This window comes from Fukomys damarensis, unplaced genomic scaffold, assembly GCF_012274545.1.
Source record: "Fukomys damarensis isolate Sample0158 unplaced genomic scaffold, DMR_v1.0_HiC HiC_scaffold_14, whole genome shotgun sequence".
Taxonomy (NCBI): domain Eukaryota; kingdom Metazoa; phylum Chordata; class Mammalia; order Rodentia; family Bathyergidae; genus Fukomys; species Fukomys damarensis.
The window spans coordinates 4,331,837-4,351,697 of record NW_022900926.1 but is presented as its reverse complement, the minus strand read 5'-3'; the positions used below and the strand labels follow the sequence as shown (position 1 = coordinate 4,351,697).

The following is a 19,861-nucleotide window of genomic DNA, read 5'->3' as shown; positions in this document are numbered from 1 at the left end:
GAAAGTTCTGGGTCACTGCAGACCCAGGAGGGGCCCTTCTCCTTCTTCCTCTCTCAGTTTCCACGTCTGGGCTGTGACGTGAGCAGCCTGCTCCACCTCACCGACCTGCCACTACGTGCTGCCTGCCACAGGCCCCCAAACAACTGACCAGCAGGTCCTGAACTGGACTCTCCCAACCTGAGCCAAAACACACCCTTCCCCTTCTTCTACTTTGGCATTCTCAGGGGGTTGTTGCAGTAACAGAAAACTGACACAATACGCAAGCCCAGGGTGCTTGTCAGCGAGGATTCTAAACACCCAGCAAAGCTCTCTCAGCCCCAAAGGCCGGGCGGGGAGGACTCCCATCTGTGGTTCAGTTAGTAAGAAAAGCACGGCGCTGAAAGGCCTTTAGGAACGATTGCATTTCACGCTCTACTCTCAGCCATCTAATTCCAAAGCTGAGGTTCTGTCAGCTGCGCTGAGTGAGCTGTGGAGCTGAATGAAGGCAGAATCAGAGCCCAGTCCCCAGAGACCACATCGTGTTTTGCACCACGTAATGCAACTCAGACTTCTTCTTTCTTGGCTGTGTCGCCCACAGCATAAGAGCACACAAGACAAGCCACTGTGTTTGAGCTCTCCAGGCCCCGGAGGTGCTCAGGAAAGACAGGCAGCAATGCGGTGCCCAGATTCTCATTCACCGCAAACTGGTTTGACATTTCCCATTCATTTGCAAAGTGAAAATAAAGGAGATGCTTCATCTTCAGGTTTTCAGACTATTATGAGGCAAGGGATAAATGTTTCCAATTTTTTATTTCTTGTGCAGCTCTTTACAGTGCTGATTGCTATTTTCTGTGTCTTTTCAGACAAATGGTTCTTGTTTTTCACTTTTTTCTTTGTGTCCTCTGAAAACAGTATGAGAGTAACTCACTTCTGCAATTATTTACATAGTCCCCTCTTACTGCTTCCTCACTTTAACGCAGGCCACACACACACACACACACACACAAAACTTTGCCCCAGAAGTTTGAGACTGAATGTTTACTAAACCAGAATTACGATGCGTTAGGACTGTGGGCCTTTCAGCCACTGAGACTTAGCACAAGCTTCAAGAACAGTTCCAGTTCTCTCAACTTAATTAAACCCACTTGTGTGGAGAGAAAAGAATTGTAGACAAATCATACAGGAAGAGCCAAATGGAATTACAGAATGATTTCACACTTACTTTGATTTATCGGTATATTGACCATTTACCAAGTCCTTAAAAAGCACAAGCCTTAAATCACCACTGAAACAGTCAGCACAGTAAACACCAAATATTCTTTCAGAGAATATTGGCCAGGACACACTAACTATATCGAGGAATTAAAAAATACATTCAAGTGTATTTTACGTGGGTATAAAGCTTTATTGTTTCTGCTAAGTTAATTAATAGAGCAAATAAAATGCTCCTGAGAGATAGAGATCTTCAAGGTTTGTCAAAAATAAATTATTTTACACTGTTTAGAAACATCTATTTCCATGTAAATATCATTAAAATAAGACATCTTTATTCATCCAGAAAGCCCATATGGCTTCTTTCGGGCAAAGTCTAGTTTTCCCTTCTCATGGAAAAAATATTTTAATTAAAATGTTAAAAATTCAAGGCTACTTGGGGCTGGGGATTTAGCTCAGCAGTTTGGTGGCCTGCCTTGCAAGTGCAAGGACCCGAGTTCAATCCCTGGTACAAAAAAAAAAAAAAAATTCAAGGCTACCATTCAATGGTAGCTTTATTAGATCACAATTGTGTTTTGTTCAACACTGTGTCCCCAATATCCAAAAGAGTGCCTGGTAGATGGTAATTAGGTATTCCTATAAATTAGTGAAATCAATGCTTAATAAATAGGTATGCATTAATATATGCGAATACATGAATATATTAATATATGTTAATATAAATACCTAAAATTGCCAAGTTCTTTGACTGCGCCGGGAACTGTGCTAAAATCTGCATGTGCTCTGTTGCTTTTCATCCCAGGACAGCCCCACTGGGCAGCCACCGCTGTCCTTTCCATTTGGCTCATGAGGACCAAGCTCAGCAGAGTAAGTAACACACCCAAGACTGCCCCACTAGAAACTACAGGGACTCCATCCCTATTAGAGCTTGGCTCACTCCCCAGGCTGCAGCCATAACAACAGTATGAGACGTCGTCAATGCTGCCGATTAAAATGTGGAACATGACACATGCTTTTAAATCTTTACATGTTAATTCATCTAATCTTTCCGACAAACTTATGAAAAAGATTTTATTATCCACAGTTTACAGATAAACACATAAAGTATGCTATTCTTGTTTCCCTCCTTAGTGTTTCCCAAATTTCAGGTTAGTTTTCATTATTGCCGTCCTTGAACAATAAGCCAAGAAGAAATATAAGCCTTATGAACTTCTCAAAAGAAAAACTGCTCAAGTGCTCTTTTAATGGGATCCTGGCTAAGGCATAAAGAAGTGAAAACAATTTCTACTCAACAGCAAAACATACCGGGCAATGAGTGTACAGTATTATCACAGACTCCTAACCTCCTCAAGAGAGATGCAGCCATTCTCATTTCATGGATGAGAAGACGTCCTGGCGGAGGTGGCCTATGCCACAAGAACAGGATTCAGACTCTAATCTTTTTTTTTTTTTTTTCCAGTACTGAGGATTGAACTCGGGTCCTTGCCCTTGCAAAGCAGGTGGCAGAACCACTAAGCTAAATTCCCGGCCCCAGACTCTAATCTTGAGTCCAATCCAGTCACACCAACCAAGTGCTGCCTGTCCTGACTGCTTCGGAAAAAAACATAGTGTCCAGGGGATCCATTCAGCGGCCTCTGCTTTCAGGCACACAGCGGCCCTGGAGCCTCTGCCCACAACAAGAGGAGACCCTGCACCTCTTCATCAGGGCGATGCAAAGGGCTTCACCTCATCGCCTAGGGCAACAGCAGTGAGCAGAATGTCACTGTTGTTGGAGGTTACATCGAGGGCACAGCCTGTGTGGCACAGCCCTGATCTCCAGCGACATCCTCTTGATTCCTAAATCTGTGAAGCGGGGCTGAGAGAACTGTTACTGGTTTTATGAGGACTCAGATGTGGCGGAAAGCCAGTGTTGAAGCTTAATCACTCCAGAATTTTTCAAAGATTAGAAACATGCAGCTGACAGAGGAGCTCGATAAATACAACTAGAGTTTGCTGAGGGGAGATCGATATAAGGAAGATTCCAAGCAACTCCGAGGAATCTGCGTGGAGAAGGGTGCGGTTCTGCAGGGATCCCCCAAGTCAGAGATAGGCCCAACACATCTGTGATCCCTGGCTCCAAGAACCCCTTACTATCACAGTCCGTGTGTTAACAGTAGAAGCTAAAGCCGAATCAGTTCCAAAACATCATCTCAACATCAGTATTTGCTATCAGCAAAGCAACAATGACGCCAACGTGAAGCATGACACCGGGTCGGGCTGACTAGTGCATCGCGGGGGTAGACGCTCACAGACATCTACTGCAACCGACTGAACAGCCATTCTGGGGAGAAAACAACAACAAAAGGAAAAATCCCCAAAGCACACTTCCCAGCATGTTGGGGGTACTCCTGAGAGTGTCCTGTTGGATAAAGGAGAACGCCAAGAGCAGCCAGTCGAAAGCTCGGGTCTTCGGTCATTCATTGAACAAATATCTACTGACCTGGAAGGTAACTGGAGGAACACAGGCTGTACAAATGAAATCAAATGGGTGATACATTATTTTGATAAGGGATATGAAGAAAAGTAGGTTGAAACAGCATCATGAAAATTCCAGAAAGCTGTGGATAGGAAATCAAGGATAGCCCTCTGAGGAGGCAAAGGCGATGCAAATGTGTAAGAAACTGATACAGTCACAGGCAGCCTGGCTTTCAACAGAACGACTTCCTCTTATCTGTTTTCTACGTCTGTTTTCATGCTGTCAGTGCCACATCAAGAATTTATCTTCTATTCCACTCCCAGGGATTCTGACTTTCCTATCCCTTTCTGCGTCCTCTGCTTCAAGAGACCTGAAATGTCACTTTATCTTCCAATCACAGCAGGAGCTTGTGGAAGTCAGGTGATTTGGTGGAGTTTTATTTAGCTCAGGTTGGTCTCAAAGTGGGCCAGTGGTGATTGCTCCAGTTCCAAACCACATGACTGAAACAGAAATGTTCAGCGACTGGCAAAATCCCACAGTGGTTCCCCTTGAGCTACTAATGAGATTAGGGTAGGAGTGGCCAAGTGGAAACCAACAGAACGTATCTCTACTTGTGCAAATAATAAAAAGAGAAATCATACTCTGAGAGGGACTGCAGAGGCCACCATCAAAGGTTCAGCAGTGATGAATTCCAGTTTCCCCGTGTAATTCACCTCTGGGGCCTTTGTACGACCTTCCACCTCGGTTAAATTCCTAGGGGTTTGGTAGTGCAGAGTGTTTTAACACGTGCCTTCCAAAATAAGGGATGTTTGTTGTTGCATTCTGCTCTACCTACAACCAGAAAAGACAATGCTTGGTGGGCCTCTTTGCATTTAGGATAGGGTGTTGCGTCTCCTAGGGGAAGCACTGCTTTTGAAGCTAAGACCTCTTGGCCATGAAAACACAGCTCTGAAGTAACAAGAAGTGAAATTTCTCTAGTGGGTTGCTAAGGGTAATGGTAGTGTCTATCCTGTTTCTACCCCTTGATTGCTGCTCCTTTGAATTTTGGCTATGGGAGACAGAGCACTTCACTCAGGGAATGTGCAGGTATGCATTTAGAGAAAATACAGCCTCCTGGAGAATATTTCCAGGGCCCAGTAAGATACTGCCACTTCAGTAACACAGGAACTGTGTCATCAGAAGGTGTCCCGCCGCTCTGTCAGTGGTGTGCTTCGGGAAAGGAGAACTGTAGGCACAATTAATGAGACTCTGTACTTCACTCGCCATGGAGCAGCTGCCGTGATCAGAAGCAGTGGCAGTGGATGAGAGAACGCTGTCACTTCATGCTGGGTAGTGCTGGCAGAAACATGCCCGCCGGGAGAGCACATGCATTTCCAGGGGAGGTGTCTTGTCCCGTAATTACAAGGTGTCACCAGTTGCAGCCAATATAATCCCACCGAGCAGCGTGGCTGACCGCCTAAGGATGGTGCCACACGGAGCTCCATGTGGGCACCTCCCGTTGGCAACTGAGCAGTGACTGTGGCCAGATCGGTCTTGGGGAGGGAGAGTTCATGTTGGTGAGCCCATGGATAGCCTTCCTCCTTGTCCCCAGGCCGCTATCTACAAGTTCACTGGGCAAAGGTAGGACTGATTGGGGAAAGAGGTCATATGCACAAAACGGGTCAGCACAGGTACTGATTATTAGTTAAAAGCCTTGCTGATCCTGGCAGGCAGTAAGTTTTTCAATCTGTATCATCTCTTGGTTCTGTTTCTCCTGTGAAACCCAACCGATTCAGCTCTGTTCAGATTGTGAGGGCAACTAAAGGTAGAATATGTGAAAATGGTTTTCAATAAAAATTTTAGTTAAATAAGGAAAGCTCTGCCACTCGCCGTGACTCCTAATGGTGGACTGTAAATGCAGTGTTTCTACGGAGAAGGTGGAAACTGAGCCAACATGGGGAATACCACTGCAAGCACATTTAGGCAGAAAACACCCCTGCTCCCTAATCCTCTCATGTTACATTCTTTTATCTGATAGATAACCTCTGTCTAAGGATAAATCCAAGGAGAATAGGAATAAAACATCCATATTTTATGCTGGGCTCCATGTGAGCTGTTTCAAATGTACAGAGTCACGTCTGATCTGAATGTTACCACAAGCTCTACAGCAAAAGAAGGAAGAGAGGGAGGGACAGAAGGAGGGAAGGAGAGAGAGCAAGAGAAAGGGGAAAAGATGGCAAGGCTGATGCAGCCCAGTGGCTTTCTCGTCTCTTACGTCACATCTGCGAAGGACACACTTGTGGTTTTCCACGCTTGCATGACGCCATGTGTATCTGCACCACAGAACATCAAAGTCAGAATCTCTGAAGAACCGCTTCCGGCTGCACAGCACCCTTCCATCCCTTACAACCCTGGACCTGAGGCTGTCAACAGTTTCCTCCAGCCAGCAGCACACAGAGCCACGCCTCTGCTCCAAGGCCCCACAGGACTCCTCCCCTCTGAAGCTCGCCTCTCAGCTGCTCTTCTCAAGGTCCCAGGGGCTCAGTTTCAAGCCAGGGTCCCGCTCTCTGTGAAAAGACCTCTGTCCTGCTGTCTGCGCAGCACCTACTCCCAGACTCTGTCCTCACAGCCAGCTGCCTGCGCACCACCGTCAGCTACACCCTGCTGGTCCTCAGGGCTGCAGGCTGCCTGGCTGGGCTTTGAGCACCAGTCGAAGCATCTCATTTCCAGGGGCTTCCTGGACCCTGAGCACACGCTCTATCTGCTTCTTCTGACAGGGGCACCCTGCCACTTGCTCTGCTTTGAAATGAAAACAGATCCCACTTTCACAGGTTTCTAGCATAACTAAAACAGGCTGTAGACCCGTTTAACAGACTCATAAGTGTGTGAGAAATCGGGTACAACACAGAGGCAAAAAAGGAATCATCAAGTTCAGTTTCCCAGCAAGCTGTCAGCTAACCGCACATTTATAAAGACAGAAGTTTCAAAGCAAATTAGAAATGACATTAACCTTTTAGGAAGTATATGAAATGTGTACACAATTCAGAAACAAGTTCCAGCCCAGTCATAGGAGTTGTCACCATCCATAAAAACATGAGATGTGTAAATATTCCACCTGGCTTCAATAGCAGTTCTTTAGTTCTACAAATATTCCTTGATTTAAAACAAATGACAAAAAAGTAATCATCACTGTCAGACTGTATCACCATTAACACTGCACAGAAAAAAGTTCTCATAAGTGTATGTTTAATAAGTTAAAGCTGCACTGGAAACAAAGGCAAGAAACAGCCTTAACAGCATACAGTCTTCAAATGAGAAAAACTCTGTAAATGTCAAATCTGATGAAATCCCTTCACAAGTTTATCAAACAAAGCCGTGAAGGCTGTGCTCTAAATACTGCACAGAGAGCAGTGAATTTATCTTCCTAAAATCCCTATTATTGGTTCCAGTTTTCAGATAAAGCCACTGAGACAGAAGGTTAAGTACTTTGCCTGAACTGTGGCACACGGGTCGGTCCGTCCCTGTGCTGTGCTGTCCTGGACGTGACTTCTGAGGAGCCACACGGCGGCACAGCAGCGCGGAAGGAGAACTGACTTCCAGCTGTCAGGCTCTTCTGTGCCGCTCAGCTGTTCACCTGGTGTCAAAAGCTGTGAAATCCCCTGCGGCAGGTGCCAGAATCATCACCACAGGCAAAGTAGCAAGAGAAACACAATTCGCTGTCGAAATTGTGTCGTGGGATGTGCGAAGCTCCGATGTGCATTTCAGTGCTAAAGACAGAATCCACATTAGATTATAATTCAGCAGAATTTTCAGTGAAGGGGGTCACTTTGGATGACCTCAGGACAAGGCAAGTACGGTCACTGGCAAAATTTAACCAAAGGAGGTCTTTCACGAATCTGTAATTTGTCCTGGGCTTTGAGAGAACAGCCCTTTACCCACACTTCTGCAGACACACACACACACACACACAGAACTGCTGGACCCTGGAAACACTAATAACACAAGCAGCTCAGGTATTCCTAGAAGATGAGTCCTCTGAGACAAGTAATAATCAGCTCGTGTGCAACTCTGGACAGTGATTTCACCCTCCGGGAGTTACTGCCTTTTAAGGTTGTGTTTAAAGTAAACACACATCTACATTCCCTACCAGTGGGCATTTTGATGACCACCATCACAATTTCTTTCTTTCTTTTTGGTATCGGGGATCAAACTCAAGTCCTTGTGCTCTTGAGGCAGGAAGTGGCACCACTGAGCTGAGCTAAATTCCCTATGATTTCTGTGCTATTTAAAAGGTAGCCTAATGAGCTGGCATTGTTAGTCAAAATATGATGTCTTCCAACATATGTAAATTAGGACTATGGCCTAGACATATTTGTAAAGAATACAAATTATCATAATTTTATTATGAACATAATTGAGTAAAACCTGATACTTAACACTTGATAGAGCTTTACTTTTCACATATCATTTAACTTATGTAGAGTGCTTCAGCAGCAGTAAAGTTTTATTTCCTGCAGGTAGTCAAAAGTACTGATTTTAGTTATTTTATGTATAAATATTATGCATCTAATCTATAAAACAGGGCTCAAATCTGTGATCCTCCTGCCTCTGCCTCAACCACCATACCTAGCACAAAAACAAACTTGAAATAAAATTTAAAAACTATTTGCAAGCTTTTTAATTTTAAGAATTTTACTAATTTCAAAATATAAAAGAAAACATTTTTGTCCTAATACCAGGCAGTGTGACAATCAACAGCAATGCTGCCTCGCTGTGAGGAACCCTGAGTCTGGCTTTGGTCCACAGACAGTTAAGGGAACTGCAACCTCTTGGTTTTCGGGCTGTGGTTTAATGAATGAGTCAGTTCTCTGTCTCCAGGTTAACTTTGCACACCCAAACCTCGAGGAGACAGACATGTCAGTCAGTAACTAGACAGAAACCAGACAACTGCGGGGCAAAACTAAGGTGACCGATAACCTTAAAAGAAGGTGACCCTAGGGCGGGGGATTTAGCTCAGTGGTTCCGCTGCCTGCCTCGCAAGTGCAAGGTCCGGAGTTCCCCGGTACCAAAGGCAGGATGACCCTGGATCAACACCTTACTTGCGGGCCACACTGCCCTGCCGACTGGAACAAATGAGATAGAGTTCTCCGCCAGGGACGCGGCTGTGATGAGAACACGCGGGCAGAGGAGAGGCCACAAGTCTCAAGAGGGCTGAAAGCCGCTCTGAAGTCAGTTCGCCAGGCATTTTCATTGCTTCTGATGAGGGGCTCAAAGAATTCATAATTTGACTTCTCTCCACTCTTTTAAAACATAAGAAGTAGCACAATAAACTGAAAAAAAATGGACTAGAAAGCACTCATATTTTATTCTGTGCAATTGCTCTGTTTTGAGATTTGGGCCATGTAGTTCAAAGACTGCCACTGACCAGCCATGTGACCTAGTGTGAAAGAAAACCTTTAATAAAGGTAAGAGGGGTTTGGGGGGACAAAGAATGATTGATGAATTAGGTAGCATTCAAAGCTGGGAGAGGTTCAGAGATTCTGCCCTGGGAGCCTGAGTAGCAGACGTTTGTAGCTGAACCATGAAGCAAAGCGGAGAAATGACTTGATTGGCCATGGCTAGTCTTAGCCTTATTTGGGTATGGTTCAATGGGAGGGAGGGGCTCCCTAATCATCTAACCAATCAGCTACTTAGCCACCTGTGACTGGCTGAGCTCAATTCAAGAGTAATTGGTCACAAGCCTTGTCTCTCAATTAACTTTGCTTGCATGAGAGCTGCAGGCACAGAAATATCCCCACGCAAATGGCCTCCTGCTTATGGTGCTTTAACACCAGAAGTAGCCTTGTTTTCTTTATAGGAAGTCTGATCCTCGCTGTTGTTTGCCTGGAAAAGGCTTCATTTATTCACGTTTTCCTGACTTCCTATCGAGTTTAGCTTTTGTCACTTTGAAGATATTTTCAAAAGGTTCTAGTTCTGACAATTTGTAAAGACATAAATCTGGAATAATGTTTTCGTCCAACTTTTCCGGCAGTAGCATTTTGTCATCCTTGGGCCCAGTTTAAGAAAAGGCGAGACGTGAAGAGCAAATGCAGGGCTTCATTCACCAAGGGAAACACAAACTGCACAAAAAGACAGAGCTAGAACCAACCTTCACAGACCCCCAGCACTCAGCAGTGGAAGGGCTCTGTAAATACAGCAGTGAAAATGAAAAATGGGCTAGGACAACATGCACTAATTATACACACTTCCAACTCACTAACTGAGCACTTTATTTAAAAAGGAAGAGTTTAAGTAAATATTACAAAATGACATGAGTCCATCTGGCAAGTAGAGTTGATTTTAGTCTTTGCTCTCCTCTGCATTACTGTTTAAATGTTTCAACGCATAAATTATACATGCTCCTTGACTTGCAGTGGGGTATGCTGTGATAAATTCATCCCAGATGAATTTATGAATTATCATTATAGGCTGAAATTCACGGAACACACCTAACCTACCGAACATCATTAGCAACACAGCTCCCTGTGGGGCCAGGGATGTTGCCCCCTTGTGACTGCCTGGCTGACTGGGCGCTGTGGTTTCCTGCTACTTCCCACATCATCAGAGTATATTTCTAGAGTGGAAAAAGTTCAACAGTCAAAATCCAAAGAGCAGGTGTTACCGAGCAAGCATCACATGCACAACCTTGTAAGGTCAAGCCATCTTACAGCAGGGACTCCCTGGATCCAGTAAGAAACTGAACACAGACTGCATATCAGAAACCAAAACAAGGTGGGGCGACTCAGAGCTGGGCCTGGGGAAGGGAGCAGGGCGCGTGGGTGACCATGGACGTTCGGGAAGCACTTGATAGTGTTAGCACCATCTGCTGTAGCTCAGCCCCTCAAGGACTTTTGTCTTCTTCACAGCTAACACAAATTATTCAATGAGGCCCACCAATAAGGTGGCTGCAAAAGAGGAACTGGCTGTGACCCAGATACTGCATTCCTCAAACCCTAGCACCTTCCAGTCATCCAGCATGCATGCACGTGCTCCCCTCAGCAGGCCCTAACACAGGGACTGGGGCTCATAAAACAGCTTCCTTTTAACATAATACAAAGAGCTAGAGGCTGAGCTAAGAAGGGCCAAATAGCAAGTCAACGAGCACAACATGGAACAACTGGCCTGTTGCATTTCTTTTTTTGGTGGGGTACATTTCTTAATGTTGTATATATTTACTGTTTCTCATGCTCTAGAAGGTTTTTTATTCCACACAAGGGGAGAAGAGTCGTCTACGTCAATAGTTAGCATTTTCATATTCTGGATTGTTTAAAGCAGTCTGCGTGTCTCCTCCAAGTGAGACTCTAGTCCCTCCCTGTGATGGTGCCACTTTCCAGGGTCCCACTGCACTTGACATTACATTCTGCCTTCCACTTGACAGTACATTATACTTATATTTTGATGGGTCCATTTGTGCTTGTTATTTTCTCAACTTTATCATAGACTTGTGAGATGCATACTATTTCTATGCATCTTCCTTTGAGGTAGGAACTAGCACTCAGAGACAGGAGATTTAGCTAAGGTCTAAGAGGTAAGGAATGAAGCTACTGTGTTCAACTCGGAAGCCTTGTCGCTCGTCCTTGCATGGTCTTCAGAGGAGCTCTTTCCCATATCGACTTCAAGAACAGACCCTAGAGCATTCCTGTTGGATGTGAGTTCATTATTCACCCTCCCCTCCCGGTCCCTTCCATCCTCTCCATTAATCCCTCGTGATACTCAGTTTGCTCCTCCAATCAGGCCAGTAGCCAGAGCCAGCTCGTTATCATTTCAGGAAAACCTTGGCTAATTAAGCAAAACTGTTTCTTCCTTTGAGTCCACCCTTCAGTCCAGTTTTGTCTTCTCAATCACACACAACAGTGCTCCTTTCCACACACTGATCTTCACGTCACCTGATGTTACCACACCACCCCGTGACATCCGCACAGGGACAGCTGACCACTGGTGTCCTCACTGCCATTTCGTCTCTGGCTCAGCTTCCTCTGAGGATGACGCACAGACTCTGAGAAGGGGCACGGTTCTCTGGTCCGTGTCACCAGTGCCCAAAACACACCAGCCATGGGGCAGGAGGGGCAGGCGGGGCAGGTGTCTGCCTGAGTGCTTCCTAAGAGGAGGAGAGAAAATGTGCTCTGTGCACTGTTAACACTGAAGGACAATTGCTTTAATGGCTAGGAATTTGTACTAAACTATTAGGGACCCCTTCATTTTTTGTCTAAACTCTCCGCGCCTTCCTTTACAAGACGCCTGCACTGCTCTTCTGCTTATGGGACATTCTGTCTGTCTTATTTTGTTCTCCATTTACTGCACCAGAATTAACTGCTTCCAACTCACTGTTTTTGTTTTTGTTTTGGGGTTTTTTTTTGACAGTCCTCAAAAAGGGACAGTGTGGCTTCAGGATTCACTTCCTTCACTCCATCTTTAAGACTGTGCTGGTTTGATTTTGCTAGTCTTTTTAAAAACAAACTGGCTACGACTCTGTCTTTCTTTTATTGCCCACCAGAAGAAGAACATTTCTACAGTTGATGCCACTTTTATACTGTTAGCAGGGCGGTCGTGTTAGAGGCTGTTTATGTATCTGTGTGTATTATGGTCCTGCAGTTGAACCTAGGGCCTTGTGCGTGCTGGGCTGGTGCTCTGCCATGAGCTCAAGCCAGCCCTGCATTGTTTCTTTGTGATTCTGATGCTTCCAGGCTTGTCTCTGAGGAGCAGAACTTGACGAGCACACAGAAGCCTGTGTGGAAACCGCACTCCATGTGCTGTTGGCCAAACCAGGGCCAATGCCGGACACCTGCCTGGGAACCGCGTGCTGGGGTGGCATCAGCGAGAAGAACCTCTTCGGGCTGATGGACCATGAGGCCGGACTCCTGATCTAGGGGTGATGACCCCTGGGAGAGTGGGAAAGGGCAGCCGAGGCACACCTCTATCTGTGTGAGGGAGACGGAGAGGCCAGGAGAGGCAGAGCCGGGTCAGGACCTGGACGTGACAGGGAGCAGGGAGGTCCTGGGCCACTGGCGTCTCTTCCCATGAGAAATGTGGGGCCCCAGGTTCCCTGATGAGGCTCACAGCTCCCCCAACAGGAAAGGGCTATTTCGTTAGCTAGCCATCGTGTGCACTGACTCTAATAGTACAGGCAGGTAAAACTGCGATGTTCTACATAAGTAAAACTTTTAGAATTTACCTTTCACCCTAACATGCACCAGTCATTCTGGCTGAGTTCCCTGGGCAGCCAGTGCTTTCTCCATGCACGGAAACAGCATCTTTGCAACACGTTACAGTCGCATGCGTGCCTGGGCTGCAATTAATCCCCAAACTCCTTGAGCTTCTCTTTCTGTTTTAGTTTTGTTTTTTCTTTAAGTACCTCACTGTCTTAACGATAACTTTGTAATATAGTTTTATACTTTGTAGCTTCTCTCATGGGTCTTTTTTAATTTTTTCAAAAATGTGCTTCTCTTCAGCTGTGTATTTACCATGGTGCTAAAAATCTCCCTAAACAATCGGAGTTTTTAAATGGGATTCTTTAACTTTATAATTAATTTGGAATAGCTAGCATCTGTACAACAGACTTCACTTTATATTGGACCAGAAGTACCATATAAACCTTCATTACTGCCGGTGTTATTTTGTGTTTCTCAATATATTATTACCTTTACTTATATTCTACATATTTCAGATACGTTGTGTTCATAGATATTTCATTGCTATTATAATCAGGAGTTTCCATCATAATAGAAAAAACTCAGCCCACTTAGAGACACTCGTCTTTTGTATGCCTGCTAAGGAAACCCTTTTACCCTGATGGTTCTAATCAAGTGCCAGGTGATTTTAAGACAGTATTCATTGATGTTTTTTCACTCCTCTTTCCAGTTTTTCTTCTTTGAGAACAGAGCAACAAATTTTCGTGAGTGAGCAGCTCCTTGCTTCCTTATATATGAGGAAAGCGCTTCTTTTCAAACCTATGCATCATATCCTGAACAGCCTTCCTAGCATTCCCTCAAACTGCAACGTGAACACAGACATTCTTAATAGTGAAATCAAGAGTACATACAGCAGGATGCGGATTTTTCTTCGGATTTCAGATAGATTCCCTAGGGGAGTGACCTCGCTCAAACGCGGGCCTTACCTGGCATTGTTCCCGCAGCAGCTCCCCTTGGAGTTCCAAGGCGGATGGATGAGGTGGCGACTGGAATTCTCGGGGAGAAAATGAATCCTTCACGTTGCAGTCCTCACAGCCCGGGTTTCTCGGATACTCAGAGATTGCGGATTGGGCTGGGATCACGGATGAGGTGGCGACTGGAATTCTCGGGGAGAAAATACACGTTGCAGTCCTCACAGCCCGGGTTTCTCGGATACTCAGAGATTGCGGATTGGGCTGGGATCATGCAGTCCACCGGACTGTGAGTTCTTTTCTGCTGAGTCCTGTTAGACACTTCTAGGTTAAAGTGCCCCATCTCAAAGCCGACACTACAGAAACCAACCCCGCTGTTTTCACTTCCAATAGAGGCGGAAAGGCAGTGTACACACGTGAGCACTCCCGTGGCAAGACACAAGGCCACGTTTTTCCCATTTTACAGGGGTATCTGCTCCTGTTTCTCCTGCAGCTAGGCCTCGCCATGCTGCTCTTTCCTGCTCAGACGTGCTGGCTCTTAGCCAGGATTATTCAGAGCATGGGGGTCTGTGTCCGTGCTGTGCATTTAAGGATTAGTGCTGTCTGCTACCCTCTCTCTCTGCTTTCTTCTTAATAAACCGTCAAATTCCATCTCCTCGAGCTCGGGGCTCAAAATGCTCCACAGTCCACTCTGCCAACACCACGGGTGCAGCCCCACCTGGCTGGGCCCTCCGCACCCGCCCTTCCCCAGATGCTAACACCCATCCCAAGACAGAGCACCCGCCCCAGACCCTTCACACTGGTGCAATACAACTTGTAATCTGTGTATACCCCGAGAGTTACACATGGTGTTATCTCACTGTGATTCTCAAAGTAGCTTTTTTTCCCAAAATGTCAACAGTATTAACAGTTATTTTTTGTTAGTTTTCAAATAACTCGATTACTCTCCATTGCTCTCACTTCTCACGTTCCTAGTTCACAGTTCGCAGTAAGAAAAGGCCGCAGGGCCGCAGGGTGTTAGGGGCCCAGCCCCAGCCAAGCTCTGGCTCCAAAGCAGCCATTCATCGAGCGTGGCTCTGGGCGCGTCATCGCCTGAGGGACTGAGTCCCTGAAAAGAGTGGCGCAGTTGTGCCTCTCCGGGTTGCTCTGCTGGCGTTCAAGCAAGAGTGCGTGCAGTAAGGAAGAGAACACGGAGTCACAACAAAGATAAACCCCTGCTTTCTCCCATCACCGCTAGACGACCTCCAGAGGGTTTCCTTGACCACACGCTCGGGCTCAGGGCTTCCTCTGAGCAATGTCATATGCTCTAAAGTTTGTTCTGGCTTCCAAAGACAAAGACCAGCAAAGAAATGACACGCTGATGTATTTGGGTCCAAAGCTGCCCCCAAATACTACATGATCTCACACATAGGTGTAATCTAAAAAGCTGATCTCACAGAAACTGAATACAATGGTGGTTAGTGATGGGAAGGGAGGAAGGGCAGACCCTGGATAAGGGATACAAAGTTACAGCTAAGAGGAGGAATAAACCTGGTGTTCTCCTGCGCCACAGCTAAGGATAGCCTCTTCTGTGGTGTTTTTTCAAAAGCTAGAAAAGTGGATTCTGCACACGCTCACCACAAAGAAACGATAAGTGTTTGAGTGATTGCTATGCCCATTACTATTTTTATGATCACACAACGTATATATGAAAACACACTGTACTCTACTAATGTGCACAGGTAGCTATAATTAACAATTATGCATATATTTAATTTTTCATCCTTCTCAGAAAAGGAAAGGGAGTTAAAAATATTGACAACTATCATTTTACTCAACTTGCCCTTTAAAATAACCCAGCCATCATTTGTAGCACAAATATTAACACCATCTTTTCAAAACTTCAAACTCCAGACATCACTGGTACTTCCAAAAACATATATACCGACTCCTGGCCATTGCATCACATGATCTTAATGGAAGACATGCACAGTGTGCATAATAGGATGCTTGTTTTGCTTCCAAGGAAGAAATTTAAAACTACTGACTCCAGTATCACTTCACATGTAGTTAATGCTGCGGCCTCTGCTCCTAGAAATCTTTGGTGCAGACTACAGCGCCCTCAAAATGTGCCAGTCCGAGCAGCTCTGCCCTCCAGTCCCTAACCACGCAGGAGCCGTCTATCCTGCTAGTTCTGAGGCGACTTTTGCGTGGGCTTTGGGATGACCACGGGTTGAAACGCACTGTGCTAATTGCCCTGCTCTTGTAACATCTCTGCTGCTTCCATCAGCAGATAATTAACCTCTAACTGGGCTCCCAAGGATCATGAGCTGAAAAGGAAAAGACACCGCCCAGAGTAAAAGAGTTACTTTCCTGGTGAGGCTTCTTTGAACTGCAGAAAAATACACTTAAGGCAAAATTTATCATCTCGACCATTCCAAGGACACGGTTCAGCAGTAAGCACATTCTCAGTGCTGTGCAATGGGTCTCCAAAACTTTCTAATCTTGCAGACCATTCAGCATCGATCTCCATTTCTTCCGCCCAGCATCTTCTGGGCTCACCATTCGGTTTCTGTTTTTATGAATCCTGTTACTCGAGACATTTCCCACGAGTGGAGTCACACAGACTTTGCCTGTCACTTGCTGGCTTCACTGAGCGTACTGATCTCAAAGTTAACCCCTTTGGCCTGTGTCAGAATCTCCTTCTGTGTCTCCCCTCGTCCTCCAATGGGCACTGAGTGGCTTCCACTCTCTAGCTCCTGTGAATAATGCTACCCTTAACAGGAGAGCAAAACTACCTCTTCCAAACCCTGCTTTCCAATCTTTTGGATCTATATCCGGAAGCGGAACAGTGCTTCCTTCAAAAGACCAGCTTATTTTAGAAGAGCTTTAGAATTTTTACAAATCTGCAGCTAATACAGAAAGTTTCTATTAATTCGCACCCACTTCCCCCTATTATTAATGCCTCACGGTACATTTGCCACAGTTAATGAACCGATATTGACACATTATCGTCCACTAAACTCTACTTTTTATTTCCTTAGTTTTTCTCTAATCTCTTTTCTGGTGATGCAGAATATCACCTGGGATATATTATATTTAACCATCACGTCTCCTCTTTTCTGCGAGTTTCTTAGACTTTCCTTGTTTTCTAGTGACCTAGAGGGTTTTGAGCAGCCCTGGGATCTGTGTCATGATTTCCTTTTGGTCAGACTGGGGCTGTGGGCCTTGGGGAGGGTTAACACAGAGGCAGAGCTGTGCACTTATCCATGCAGGCTCTGTGAGATCAGTGCGGGACCACCGTTGAGGCTGGCCTTGCCGAGACAGGGCTTACCAGGTCCCTCTGCTGCCCGGGTACTCTGCCCTACGCAACCCCGCTCTCCACTACACTTTCTGGAAAGAAGTCACTGCTGAAGCCCATGGTTACAAAGAGAAGTATTTTCCACCCCCTTGGAGTCACTTTTAATAACAAAATAGAACTCAGAAATAATTTCCCAGCTCCCAGCCCTACAAAGCTCATTGGAAAAATTCAAGCTTTGCTCTAATTTCTCTGCAATTTAATGTTATTCAATTCACCAAGAAATCTTGAGGAACGTATAATGTGGGCCATGGGAAGTTTTTGGTAAAATGTTACATGAACAAGCTCAACACAGCATAGACAGCTCGACCACAGTTTCATTTTTAAGGAAGTATCAGTTAATCCTGTACATAACAAAATGTTAATACGTTATTTCTAAAGAAGGTTATATAAGATTTTAATTATTTTCTGTTTTGTAAATTAAATCATGTTCTCTTCTCATCAGAAAAGCATTGATGGTATTTTATAAAACGAGCTCTGGTTTCATGGTCAGTGAGTGCTATCATCCGGCCCGGTAGAGTTGGGATTTTCAGCAGCTCTGCACGGCAGGGAGATGAGTAGAGGCTCACTGTGGTAATCACAACAGTTAATGATCACAGTGAGAAGGCACCACGCCTGACTGTTGGCTTGGGTAAGAGGAAGAAGTCACGCACAAGTCAGGGGAGTATCTGAAAGAAACACGGCGTCCAGCAGGCCTAGCTGGCGAGGACAGCTGGGGGGGGCTGAGTTCGAATGAAAACACCCAGGTATCAGGGTGCCTGGCTCATCCAAAAGAGCTTTTTTCCAAGAGGCAGGCAGAAGCATCACTGACCATCCAAGCATGGGGAGGCAGGGAGGAGAAGTTCTAAAGGGAATTTCTGAAGTCAGGTATCTAAGGAAGCTCACAGAAGTGCAGAAGTTAAGTACAGGAAAAGCTCGGTGCGAGGAAGAAAGTGCACAAGGTGCTTATACTCGGTGAGATGAGTATTATCATCAGAGTTCAGAAAATGCTGTTTTCCTTGTGTGGCCTAGGTGCAGTCAGCCAAGAAAATCAGCTCTCAACAAACCCTAACTTTTACTCAAAACTTGTCAGAGTATCATTTTCATTTAAAACAAGTCTGCTGTGAATCCAGACTGAATGGCCCTTCAATAATGTGGTACTTACCTTAAATTATAATGATTAAAAGCACAGATTCTAAAAATAGTCTTTCTGATTCCAAATCTGCACTGTGTACATTTGGCTGAGTTATTTTCACCTTTGTAGGCCAGCCCAGCTTCCCTTAATAACAGGGCCTACTGCTTAGGGATGCCAGCAGATTTCAATGACATTCTGAGTTTAAGCCACATAGAACAATGCCTGCCACCTACTCTATTTAATATATTTCCCATTATTTAATACTCTTATATGGCAGACAGATAAGCAGAATGCACCTGCCAATGATGTATATGATGGAAACAGTATAAAGCACCTAGACAAGGTGTATTTGTTCTACTACTACTGATATAGCTCCTTAGTGCCCTAATTAGATACAGTGCACATGCATGGATATAAAACAAATATCTGTGTGCAGGTCTTGAGAATTTTTTAAAGTATTTACCAAAAAGGGAGGGGGCATGGTGGCACATACAAGTTCAAGCTCAGGCTGGGCAACTTAGAAACTTAGTGAGGCCCTTTTGCATACAATTAATTTATTTGTTTTTTAAACAGCTAGGGATGCAGTTCAGTACAAAGGCCCTGGGTTCGATCTTCATTACCCACCCCTGGGGATATATATAAATGAGAGAGGAACCACCAATCTCGTGTCATTCCAAGATATTGAAAGCACTATGTCTTGGCCTTTAAAATCTGTGTCCGGATCTTCAAGAAAAGCCATTGCTCAACATGGAAATTTTAAATCTTAAAAGCTTAATTCCGCCTTCTCTGGAAGTCTTGTCAACTCTCTTTTAAAGTCCTGGCAAATTGTTGTTTTTTGACCTTTCTCTATAGAAAGAAAACCCAAGGCGGTATCTCGGGGGTGGTGGCAAACTCTCGAGTTGCTACTGAATCAAGTACATTATCACCCAGCCCACTTGACCAGAAGAGCATTAGCTTTCTGGGTTTGCTCAAATGTAAATATTTGCTTTAGTTACATAATGTTCGTAGAGAAGGTCACAATATTCCATCAGCACGATGAAAAATTACTTCTTACTGACCCAGGAAACTAAGCCTGGAGGAGAGACAAGCCAGAATGAAAGTGTTTGAGATGAGAACTCTAACAGCCATCGCTACCTGCCTGGCCTCCAGTTCACGTTCAACTCCATTTACATCAGTAATTCCCCTAATGAGGTGCGTGTTCTCAGAAAGCCACTTATCTCCTTTGATCCTAAGGACAGTCACTTACTGTTAAGAGCCCTGATGTTCCCGGGGGAGGCAGGTCCCCCCGCCATGTGGCCCTGCTTCTCCCAAGGGGCAGCCCACCGCCTCTGCCCACGCCCACGGCTGATGCGCCAGAAGCCCCCGGTTGCTGGGCAACAGCCCCTTATGACAGCGCTGCAGGACTGGTGAGGCAATAGCCCTGGGTGGGAGCAGCGGTTCCCAGCACACTCCCTGCTCCACCCTCTCAGGAGGGCGGGTTCAGGGGGGCCAAGGCTCCTGCTCCCCTCAGTAACGGAGAATCTCCAAGCACTCCACGCACACGTTTCTCACGGTGCTCTCCAATCTCTCGACAAAAATCAGAGCAGAGCTAATCCCCACCTGAAGTGCACCCTGGAAAGGATCCTTGACTTAAACGCTATGCTGGGA

General features: G+C 45.4%; 1 long non-coding RNA gene across 3 annotated transcripts in view; it reads right to left on the bottom strand.

The window, feature by feature from the left end:
- The window catches only part of LOC104872096, a 64,209-nt gene extending 44,651 nt beyond the window's left edge, over positions 1–19,558 (bottom strand). For all 3 annotated transcript variants that reach the window (XR_004517117.1, XR_004517118.1, XR_004517119.1), the window contains exon 1: positions 19,461–19,558. This is a non-coding gene — a long non-coding RNA (uncharacterized LOC104872096). The remainder of the gene's footprint in view (positions 1–19,460) is intronic.
- Positions 19,559–19,861: the final 303 nt, after the last annotated feature.